The sequence below is a fragment of the Mesocricetus auratus genome, unplaced genomic scaffold (assembly GCF_017639785.1).
Source record: "Mesocricetus auratus isolate SY011 unplaced genomic scaffold, BCM_Maur_2.0 Super-Scaffold_4256, whole genome shotgun sequence".
Taxonomy (NCBI): domain Eukaryota; kingdom Metazoa; phylum Chordata; class Mammalia; order Rodentia; family Cricetidae; genus Mesocricetus; species Mesocricetus auratus.
Window position 1 is genome coordinate 97,030,099 of NW_024429182.1, and position 12,069 is coordinate 97,042,167.

Consider the following 12,069-nt stretch of genomic DNA (forward strand, 5'->3'; position numbering starts at 1 on the left):
AGGAGAGGGAGAGGGAGCTGGGATTGACATGTGAAACAAGCTTGTTTCTAACTTAAATAAAAATAATAATTAAGACAAACAGGGCAGGACGGTGGTGGCACACACCTTTAATCCCAACACTCAGAAGGCAGAGGCAGGTGGATCTCTAAGTTCTAGGCCAGCCTGGTCTACAAAGGGAGTTCCAGGACAGCCAGGGCTACACAGAGAAACCCTGCCCAAAGGGGGAAAAAAAAAAGACAATCATCGTTTGCATTATGCCTAGTGCCTGTACACTTTAATTCATGTAATACTCCTCAACCCTCTAATAATCTCTAGAGAGTTTAAGATGAAAAAGAGTACAAGGAAGTTGAGGGACTTGCCTAAGTCATAGTCTCGACATATCTAGCCTCCCCTGTCCAACACAGCAGCTGGCACAGCCATATATGGCTTTGAATATTTGAAACATGGCCCCCAAAATGAAGAACACTGAATTCTGAACATAGGGCATTTTGAAGAGAGTGAAAGAAAAAAACAACGTAAAATATCTCAATGTCTTGCTATTGATTACATGATGAAAAGTAATCATTGGATATTGCATACTTAGGTTTAAATACTAATGAAGCAACATGAAGCCGGAAATGGTAGCAAACACCTAGACTCCTAGCACATGGGAAGTAGAGGCGGGAGGATCAAGTATTCACTGGCTTTGGGTACACAGTGAGTTTAACGCCAGCCTGGGCTATAGAACAACCTGACTGTGATGAGGACGAGGATGATGACGACAATGACATTTAGAAATTTAAAAACAGGGGCTAGATAGGTGGCTTGGCTGTTAAGAGCACTTGCTGCTCTTACAAAGGACCTGGGTTCAGTTTCCAGCACCCAGATGGTGACTCACAGGCACCTGCCAGCTCCAGTGCCAAGGACTCAATGCCCTCTTCTGGGCTCCTCAGGCACCAGGCACGCATGGAGTACGCATACACACATGCCAGCAAAACACTCGTTCAAAAAATAAAAATGCTAAAATGCATTGTTCTTATTTGTTTTGTTCTGCCTGGGATCAAAGCCAGGCCTGTGCACATGTTAGGCAAAGCCTCTACCACTGAGCTCCTGAGTTCTGGGATGACAGAAGTGCGCCAATGCACTCATGCACGTATGTGATGCTGTGAGTGCATGCGCATGTGTGAGCATGTGCACACGCATGCCATGATGCATGTGTTGGATAAGAGGGCAGTCCTGGGCATGTATCCTTACCTACCTATCACCTTGGGACAGCCTCTCTCATAGTTCCCCACTGCGCCCCAGGCCAGCAGCTGAGCCTACTGTATCTGCCACTCTCCACAAACTTCTGCAGAGTCTCCTGTCTCCATCTCCCACCCGCAGGTGGGACATGGCAGCACAAACACGTGCACTACTGCATGTAGGTTTGTTTGTTTGTTGTATTTATGTGCATACACACGTGTGTGTGCGTGCGTGCACATACTCAGAGAACAACTTGCAAGTGTCTGCTCTCTCCTTCCACCGTGTGCAACCTGAATTCAGACCATCAACTGGAGGGCAGGAACCTTGACTCGCTGAGCCATGTGACCGAGTTTTTACCTGGGTTCTGCAGCTCTCAATTCAGGTCACTAGGCTTGCATAGCAAGCATTTTCAGCATGGAACCATATTCCCAGCCTGCTCTTGCGCTATCTATTGGACAAGGCAGCTCTGCCCTCTCACCCATGCTCTCCATCGTTAGTCGTGCTCTCCGTCTTTAATCATGCTCTCCACCCTCAGCCAGGTTCTCCACTCTTCTCTTAACCATGCTGCTCGCTGCTTCTCTAAGAGTTGCCTAAGCAAAGGTCAAGTGCCTACTGAGGTCAGCCGACTGAGGAATGGTGATGGTCCTAACTCATTGCTGGACAGGCTAGGGCTGGGAAACAGGAACCCACTGCTCTCTCTGAGAAGAGTCTGGCCTCTCTCAAGTTCCTATTCCTTCACTAAAGGGCACTGGCTAAGGTCAGAGATCTGGGGACTGGATGCTGATAGCCTTGGGGACAGCGCTATTCAAGGAGCTGGAAGCATAACCCAGAGGCCTCCAGGAACCTCAAGCAGGACACTGCCACCCAGGAATGTCAGCCTAGGGCCCTCACCAGGCTAGGTCAGGGTAGCTCCCCAGGGGTGGCTGTCCATGACAGAAGTCTGCAATAGTCACTGCTGGACACAGAAAGTACTTTCTTTATCGAAAATCATGGTATTTTATGTTTTGTTCATCATGGATTTTTGACATGGGTTTTCATTCTTTAAATGGCACCAAAATATTATGTGCTTCGATGGTAGAGCTCTTCAGCACCCAGCCCTCCTACTCTGTTCTCACTCTCTGGGAACCAGAGACCCTGCCAAGGAAGCGTAACCACAGGGGAGGGGTCCACACCACACCCCTAGACCCAGCCAGGCTTGCAGAGTCTCCCGGTCCCACGTTAGCTCTTCCCTTCAATGTGGCTCACTAGACCTGCCACCTGCCACAGAAGACGGGGCTCACTGTGCCCTGCAGCGCTCCTCAGGCCTGTCATTCGCTGCAGTCGGCCTGCCACTTATGGATGAAGAAACAACACCACAGAGAGGAAGTGACTTGCCCAAATGCTCAGTGACATACCTCAAGCTCAGGCCCCATCCACAACTCCTGTGTCATTTCCTACATCAGCCCAAGCCTGAAATAGCGGAGCCCCCAAAACAGTCGGCTGACAATGAGTACATCAGCCACCCTGGCCCCCCTCCAGGTCACCTCCTCCATAGAGTCCTCCAAAACTGCCCGTTGGCCGCCATACTTCTGCCTGCTGTCCTTGGTTGCACTGTGAGGGTCTGCCTGTATCTCACTTTCAGCATCTTCTGTGGTGGCCCAGTCTGCCCCTCTTCCCAACCCCACCATCCACAGTGGAGCTCAGGAAATCTAGCCCCACTTCAGAAGAAAGAATCGTCTGAGTCTTTAATACTTGCCAGCCAGTCCTTCCTCAAATCTGGCTTCACTCCCTCTTGCTGAAGTCAAAGCTTTGACCCTTTTAATGACCTTGTCAGCCCAATCCCAAGTTGGAGTTTGAGTTCACTGTCCATTTCTGGCCCCGCTCAACATCTCTTCCTTGGTGTGTCTACCCATTATGACTAGTGACACCAACTTCACCAGCCCAGCCAGGGAGCTCACAGCCCTGACTTCTTTCCCTCTCCCAAGCGCCACCGTCAGCCCAGCCCCTCCCAGATTCCCATCTCTGTCCCCTTAGCCCTTACAATGATCCCGAGACCTGGGGTTGTATGGGTAAGGTGGACACTTACCCAAGTTCCCTGCTGTAGCCCACAGAGCCTTTGGAGAACCGGCTGCCTCTGTGAAGCAAGCAGGAAGGCTTCCAGAGCCCTCCTCCACTGGGCCTCGCCGGGTGGAGACAGGAAGGACACTGTTCCATGCAAAGGGAACTGAATGTACAAGGCCCAATGCAGAAAAGGACCAAGGAGATGAGACAGCCCCCAGGGAAGGAAAAGAGGCACCCCAGAGGTTTGGGCAGCAGCAGCTTGCTGGGCCACTTGTGAGCCTGCTGGCCCCGTGGGTGTGTCTCTGGTGGCCTCCCCTCGGTTTTGCATTTTGATTTGCAAGAGTGACTCAGACAGCCAGAGCAACCTTAAAGGTCCTGGCTCCTCCCACTCCGAGCTCTGGAGGCCCCATGGCCAGGTGGCCTGCCTTGTTTTAAGCTCTTACACAGGACTCTGCTCCAGGTTCCAGCCCTGGAGAGAGGGGAAAGGTAAAGCAACCCCAGGCCTACCTGTGGCCCTAGATCTCCTTCCCTCACTCCTAGGCACAGTCCCACCCTTGCCCCAAGACGCCAGGTTTCCCAAACCATGCAGATGGACAGTGGCCCCTGAATGTCCAGCCCTCAAGAAACCCTCCATAGGAACCACAACCGCCCACCCACCTGGATCTACACACTATACCACCTCAGCACCACACAAGCACGCCTTAGCCTGCCTCCCTACCTCCCAGGCCTAAGGCCTCCTGCTCACCCAGTAGTTGCTACCCTTCTGCCTGTAGGACCCCTGCTCATATCAACAACTCAAGTACACACAACTGCCCCAGAACCCCACATAAGTGCCCCAGAACCCCACACTGCTGCCCCAGAGCCACACACTGCTGCCCCAGAACCACACACAACCCAGAATTCCATACAACTTCCCTAAAACCCTGACATACCTAACACCCAACCCACCCATGCATGGTCCAGTATCGAGGCAATACCTACAGCATGGCCACCCTCCTAGGCACCAGCTGATCTCCTGGGTGTCTGCAGGACTGTGAGCTTCCACTAGCAGGCAAGAAGCCTTGGAGATACTTCCTGTAGCTATGAGGAACTAGGTGGGGGGCTGGGCTCCCAGCTCAGAGGGTGCAGAAGTGACCCCCATTATTGCCAAGCTAACTCCCTCTGAGCCAAGGCAGCAAGGTGTGGTGGTGTGGGGGGAGCACAGTAAAGTGAACCCTTGGACCAAGAAGGTAGTCCCTGCCTCTCAGGAACCGCAGGCTTTGGCATGCAGGTCTCATGATGGGGGACTTCCTGCTCTCCTCCCAACTGTGTCTGCCCTGCTGACTCTCCCTGGCTCCAAGAACATCTTGTCAAGCCCATCTGGGCTTGGGTGGGTGGGGGTCCTGAGTATAGCTGTGCCTACCAGGGGGCTCCAAACCTGTCCCCCTTATCCCCACCAGGGATGCAAGGCAAATCTAATTCCAAGTTTGCTCTGCTGCCTGCCCTAAATACTATGTCTATCCCAGTCCATCCTGGGCCACAATTTCCCCTCAACGAAGTGGAGGTCTCTGCCCCTGCCCAGAGCTGGGAACCCAAATGATTGTGACACACCATGTCACCTCGTGCGCAGCATAGGTCAGACTTTCATCTTCTGCTCACGCCCCCTCAGTTAAGGCAGTCACTTCCTATCCATAGTCCTAAGACCATGACTGGTCCTGACTGGACTCGACATTTGGGTTTGTAGCCAGGTTCTAGTAAAGACCCACAGTACCTAACGTTCTTAGGTTTCTGAGTCACCAATGAGTCTGTCACCCCAGCTCCAACGATGTTCTCTGAGGAGCTTTGTTCCAGACACCTCTGCTACATGGAACTCATCCCCCCCCCCCATCGTCGACCCCAGGTACCCCACACTCCACCCCACAGACCTCTCCAGCTCCCCATAAAATAAGTGATTGCTGTCCCTAAACCAGGTGGGACCCTTACACAAATCAGAAAAAGGTGCCTCTTCCCCCAGGTCCCCTCACCAGGATGCAGCTCAGCTGCAGGAGGGGAATCAGCCCTCTCCCTCCTGGCTATCACCTGCCCCTCCACCAGGAATCCTCAGACAGTACACAGATGGGGCATTCATACACAGAGGAGCTGGCAAAAGGCACATTTTAAACAATCTTCTTATAGCATCACCCTACTAAAATGCTAACCCACAGTTTTATTAGTGACCAGGGAATGCTAATGACAAAAGAACAGTAAGCAATCCCTGGTCACAATCAACTCCCACCCCCATCTCTGTGTATGTGTGCACATGTGTGTACTGCTGGGATTTCAACCCAGGAATCTGCACGTGCTAGACAAATGCTCTACCACTGAGCGACACCCCCAACCCTCCCATCGCCATCTTGAAAGACTGTCCATAAATCTCATGTCTGTGTTGGTTAAGGTTTTAAAATTGTGTTATCACTTCTACTATTAGAACGGGGACTGAGGATGAGCTCAGTGGTAGGGCACTGACTTGGCACACTGGGGCCTTTGGTTTGATCTCCTTTAGGAGGAAGGCAAGGGAGAGACAGGAGATGACAAGTTTCTTTTCTTTCCTAGGCTTGCCTCAAACTCACTATGTAGCCTTGAACTTCAAATCCTGTCTCTACCACCTAAGTGTTCAATTACAGCCATACCCCACGATACCCATTTTACAGAGAGCTGAAGATACCCAGGACCTCAAGCATGCTAGGCAAATATTCTACCAAGAGAGCTACATCTCCAACCATGATGTGTGTATTTTTAAATCACTAAAACTGAGTTCAGGGCTGGGCATGCTGGCCAGCCAAGTACTCTCCTGAGTCAAGAGAATGAAGAGTTGGAAGCCAGCTTGACCTAGAGTCCAGGCTCAGCTACCTGGTCTCAAAAACAAAGAGGGTTGGGGAAGAAAGCTCAGCGGGTAAAGCGTTTATCACATAAGCGTGAGGACCTGAGTTCAAATCCCCAGAACCCTTGTAAAGCTAAGTGTAGCAGCAGCACGCATCTGTAACCCCAGCACTGCTGAGCAAGATGGGGGACAGAGACAGGAAAATTCCTAGGAGCTAGCCTGGTACACACAGTAGTGAACAATGAAAAGACCCTATCTCAAACACGGTGGAAGGAGAGGATGGCATCCGAGGCTCTCTCTAAACCTCAAACACGGTGGAAGGAGAGGATGGCATCCGAGGCTCTCTCTAAACCTCAAACACAGTGGAAGGAAAGGATGGCATCCGAGGCTCTCTCTAAACCTCAAACACGGTGGAAGGAGAGGATGGCATCCGAGGCTCTCTCTAAACCTCAAACACAGTGGAAGGAAAGGATGGCATCCGAGGCTCTCTCTAAACCTCCACACATATGTTGCACCCACACTCATACATACAAGCATATACATACTCACAAACACATACACATTTCAAAAATAATAGTTTTAAAAGTGAAAAAACAGTGGGCAGGCAAGATGCCCTTTGTGGTTTTAAATATAACATAGACAGACTTGATTTTCCTTTTTTTTTTATTTTTGTTGTTTTGTTTATTTTGAGACAGATCTTCCAATATAAGCAACCCCAGCTGGCCTGGAATTTGATGTTTGCCAGACTGATCTCAAACCACCTGAGTCTTGGATTTACAGAAGTGAACCAACACACCCAGCATTATATATAGATCACTAGCGGAACTATCATATATGAAATTGCTACTGTCCTGGCCTAAAGAAGGAGACTCACAGCCCCTCCCACTCCATCTTGCACATCAAGACTGGGCCTGCTAAATTGCCACAAGGAAGCACAGAGGCCCATTAGTGAACCCTAGACTCTAGGGCCCCTTGGTTTGTTCCCAAGGACAGCATGTGACCCATCACAGCCTCAAGCCTCATGCAGGGCCCTCTCCTGCCCGAGCCCCACCCTAGGAGGAGGTTGCTCAGGGAGAAAGGTGTGACTCTCTCACTTGCAAATTCAGAAAGCTGAAAGTCAAAGGGCCGGTTTTAGGCCATGTGACAAAGTGCTACAGACTGTTCCCCTCCCAGCCCAACAGGATCCCTAAGGGGCCCATTCCTTCCCTAGCCACCCTCTACAGGCAGGTTTCCCATTCATCTTCCCTCAATATTTCCCCAGGCCTTCCTGCTTTTGCTACAGGTGGAACCCAGCCAGCCTACGAGCCTAGACCTCTTCCAGAGCCACAGCCACAGCCCTTGGCTGGACCCTAGCCATGTCCCTGTCCCTGCCTTTCCCTCCCCTGAAGCACAGCCTAGAGCCCACTGGACCAACATGACATCAGGCAGAGCTGGTCTCCTAACTACTCCTCCTCTGCTCCCCAATCTCTCTGAACTGCCCTCCCCATTAATATACACCAGAGGCCATCCTGGTACTACACTGGGCAGCTGAGCACTGGCCTGGCCCCTCCCTCTGTTATAGCGGCACCTTCCTGGGGACTGGTACTTCCTGCCCCTACAAGGGCATGTACTGGGCAAGGGGGAGGCCCAAGGTGCCACAGCATGATTCCAGGAAGATCCTCCTGCGACTGCTGCACCCCCCACCCAGGGGACTGAGGGACTAAATGGGTAGAAACAGGAAGCCACTGACCACAGGCGGGAGGGAGGGTGCAGAGCTAACCACAGGATCACAGGCAGCAAGAGGGGACAGTTCGGGGTCATCAGTTGTAGGACCTGCGCCATGTATCCGGAGACTGAAGGCCAGCGCTGGAGAGGGGAGAGTTGGGCAAGCCAAAGCTCCTGCCCAGGGGGAAGGGACTCTGGCTCTGTGCCCAGAACTAGCGACCCCAGGAAATGGAGACCCAGACCTGCCATTTCCTTAGACGTTCCCCCGGAATGGAGAGGCTGAAGATAGGTGGGGTCCCTTGCTGCTGGCACCTGAAAGTGAAAGCTGCCATGCTGGGGAGGACCAGGTGGCTGGGTGGCTGGGCAGGGGCTGGGAGCGGAAGAGAGGGAGATGGGGAGCAGCCCCACACGTGTTGGCCCTCACTGCAATGTCACCTCAGCTTCCCCCACGCCACAACGGGACAGCCTGAAGGAAGACTCCCTGTTCCACCTTCCCTCTCCAGTCCCTGTCTAAGCAGGGCTGGGGCGAAGGCAGGGGTGGGATCCTATCCTATCCTTCAGTTTCCCTGCACAGAGCATTCAAAGACGGGAGTCCACACTGTCCATCAAGCAACCCCACAACCCCACACCCTGGAAAGCAGACAGTGTAACCCACTTTACAGATGAGTAAACTGAGTAACTCACTCAAGGGGACACAAAAGCCAGGATCTGAGTCAAGGGCTTCCTAGGCTCCTCTGTCCATTCATCTCCTCAGAATGAAGACTGTATGTGGAGATGGGCAGGCCCAAGGAGGACATAGGAAGGGCAGGAAGGAATGAGGAAGAGTGCAGGCTGTGCAAGGCCTTGAAGGCACTCACCTGTGGCTGGGTAGTGAAGGCACATGCAGAGGCAGGGGGATCTGAATTTGAGGCCAGCCTGGTCTAGAACAAATACCATGACAGCCAGAAGTACACCGAGAAACACTGTCGTGGGAAAACAAAACTAAAATAAATAAAAAGACACCGATCTAGACTGTCCAGAAACGGTAAGTGACAGAGACAGACAGAAGGGACAGAGCATGCAGTGGCAGAAGGGCTCCTACCACTACGGGACTGGAGGGTCACCTGCCTTTTCCTCTTCTTGGAGCGTGCTTGCTTGTGTACGTACATTCGATGTGCGCATGTGCAGACCAGAGAGCTGCACCAAGGGTCTTCCTGAAATACTCTCCACCTCAGCTTTGGAGAGAGGCTCTCATTGAACCTGAAACTCCAGGGATCCACTTGTCTCCATCTACCCAGTGCTGGGGTTACAAGTGCACAGCTTATGCCCAGCCTTTTACATGATGATGCTGGAGATCCGAACTCAGGTCCTCATGAATGCACACCAGGCTCTTTCCCAATTGAGCTGTCTCTCTAACACCCCCCCTGCCGGGGGTGTGTGTGTCTGTTCTGAGACTGGTTCCCTGTTTTCTGTACTGTGAATTTGTTTTCTTTTTGGGGGGGCGGTGTGAGAGGGGGGGTTGGTTTTTTTGTTTGTTTGTTCCCCCTCCTCCCCCAGTGTCTGCTCTTTAGCCTGGGCTATAGTAGAACTGATAGATCACCCCCTCAGCCTCCAGGATGCAGGCGAGAGCACACTTACATCACACATCACAGTAGGACAGCGTGGGCAGGGCAGGATCTACAGATGGCTAGGCTAAGCGCAGGAGCCACCTGAGGAGATGGCAGAGAGGACTGCTGGGCAAGGAACTGCGAAGTCTAAGTCGAGGAATCTCTCAGACTTAAGGTTCAGGGGTCCCCTGGAGCCCTCCGGAGCAGCCCCAACTTGTCTTCCCAAGTGGGGCTGCCCCAGCCACTTCCTGCTGGGTGGCTTGATAAACACTTCTGGGGAGTCCACACACACACACACACACACACACACACACACACACACACACACGAGAGAGAGAGAGATGCTGGCTCACACCACTTTCGCTGCTCACAGCCTAACAGGTCCTTACAGCAGCCACCACTTGGCTCCCTGGGATCTGAACCCAGCCCACCTTCTCACAAGGCTGCACCTGCCTCTCACCCCCACACCCCCTCCCCTGCCTGCCTACCCTCCACAGCTGCCCACTGCCCGGGTGAGCTCAGACTCTGGTCCTCGTTTTCTTTATGACTATTCCCTGACAGCCATGCTTCCTCCCAGATCTAGGCTTACACAACTCCCCCTGTCTGGACTTCTCTACCCAATTCCCAGCCTGATGGCCACCTGCTCCAAGAGGCAGACTCCAGGTCACAGATGCGTCATACACCTTCTCTCATCCCAACCCAGACAGGGCCAGGCTCCGATTCCCCTACGCCTCAAAGGTGGCTCACAATAAACAGCTACTAGCTGGATGGACACTCCCCAGTTTGACACATGGACAGCAGGAACCCAGGTCACACTGCGGCCTTCCCAGCTGTGCGCTTTCCAATCCACTGCCCACCACGGTCCTACCTCCTGCTCTGACGTCCCAGCACTAGCCGGGCGCCAACCACCTGTTCCTAACCTCATCCAACTCTCCCCATTTCCCGAAGAGAAGTGAGTCGCAAAGAGAATAAGAGTCTAACCAGGGCCACACTGCAGGCCCGGAGCGGGATTCAGCAAGCCCACAGCCTGAACTCAAGTGTTTCTTCTGCTTGTTATGGGAAGAACTGAGGGAGGGTGGCTCAGATGACATTAGAAATGTTGTCTCAAACCCCTGCAAGTGGGCGGGGCCACATCTGCACTGTGAAGTAAGTGGGAGGCAGGGGTATTCTTGTTTGATTGAAACATGATCTGATATAGCCCAAGCTAGCCTCAAACTTCCTATGTATTGGATGATGACCTTGAACTTTTCTGTGCGTATGATGTGTGTGATGTATATGCGTATGCATGTTTGTGTTTTGAACGTAAGCACACATGCCACGGCACGTGTGTGGAGGTCAGTGGGCAACCTCAGGTGTGGGTCTTCATTGTCCACCTTGATTGAGAAAGGGTCCCTGGTTGCTCTCTGCTGCATAGGCCAGGCTAGCCGGCCCTCAAGATTCTGGATTCTTCTGTCTTTGCCTCCCGTCTTCTCACGGCAGTGCGGAATTGCAGATGAATGCACCACGGCGGCAGGTTCTGGCGATACGAGATCTGGTCCTTCTCACTTGCAAGGCAAGGGTTTCATCCACTTATCCACTTCCTCATCCCAACCTTATTAAACTTCTGATTCTCTGGTCTCCACCTCCCAAGCGCTGGGATTACAGAAATACTACCGCACTCAGTTTTTGCCATCCTGGGGATTGAACCCAGAGCCTAGTGCATGCTGGACAAACACTACTAAATGAGCTACACCCCTAGCCCAAAATGTGGGTTTATTTTCATTTCATTTTATGTTATGGTATTTTGCTTGCAGGTATGTCTGTGCAGCATGTGTGTGCCTGGTGCCCTCAGAGGCTGGAAGAGGGCATCAGTTCCCCTGGAACTAGAATTACAGAGTGGTGACCACTCTGTAAGTGCTGGGAATTGGAGCTAGGTCCTCTGGAAGAGTCATCAGAGCTCTAAACCATTGAGCTACCTCTCCAGACTTGACAATGCGGGTTTTCAGGTCACAAGCAGTACAAGCAGGTAAGTGTCCTGGTCAGGTCCCTGGATGTCCCTAGGCTCAGTGAGTCATCTTTAGAGCAGAGGAAGAGGCAGGAGGAGGAACAGCCCCACTCTGATGGGGAAGGTAGACCATTAGCTGATACCCTGGCACGCCTCCACTAAGCAAGCAAGACCAGCCCTCTGGAAAAGTATCTGTTCCAGCTCTGCCCCTCAAGGAGGAGGGACCCCCTTTCTCCCTGTCAGGCTTGGTGTCTAAGGGGGAAAAGTCATTGTGTTTTAGTTACAAAACTACACAGCAGCCCATTGAAGGTACTCACTAAAAGAGATCAGGGACTGAAAGCCTAGCCAGACTCATACATCATGGATACAGAGCAGGGATCCATCTGCCCCAAACCCTGGAACATCAAATGCTGAGCCCAACTCCCATCAAGGAGCCTGCCAGCCAGGGGTCTTCTGGGAAACAGTCTCTTTCACAGGGCAGGCACCAACTGAGCAATGGTTGGTGTATAAAACCCAAGGCATGACAACACGTTTACTCAGTCTCCCCATTCAGGCCTCTGCCCACCACACCTCTCTGTGGGGACCTTCAGACCCTGATCTTTTGCAGACTTGTCCTGGGTCTGTGATCCATATTTCACGTTGTTTCCTAAGTCTACAGAGCAACCCTTGATCTTGCTCTATGATCCTTCCAGCCC

The 12,069-nt window shown here is 52.3% G+C and overlaps 1 protein-coding gene across 2 annotated transcripts in view; it reads right to left on the minus strand.

Annotated features, from left to right (window-relative positions):
- Nucleotides 1–12,069, minus strand: part of Arap1 (ArfGAP with RhoGAP domain, ankyrin repeat and PH domain 1) — a 67,805-nt gene that overhangs the window by 51,397 nt on the left and 4,339 nt on the right. The window contains exon 1 of one of the 2 annotated variants that reach the window (XM_040757794.1): nt 3,287–3,430. The exons of the other annotated variant lie outside the window; for it this stretch is intronic. The gene's annotated coding sequence lies outside the window, so the exon portion shown is untranslated. Of the gene's footprint in view, nt 1–3,286; nt 3,431–12,069 lie in introns of those variants that run through there. 2 annotated transcript variants of the gene reach the window in all.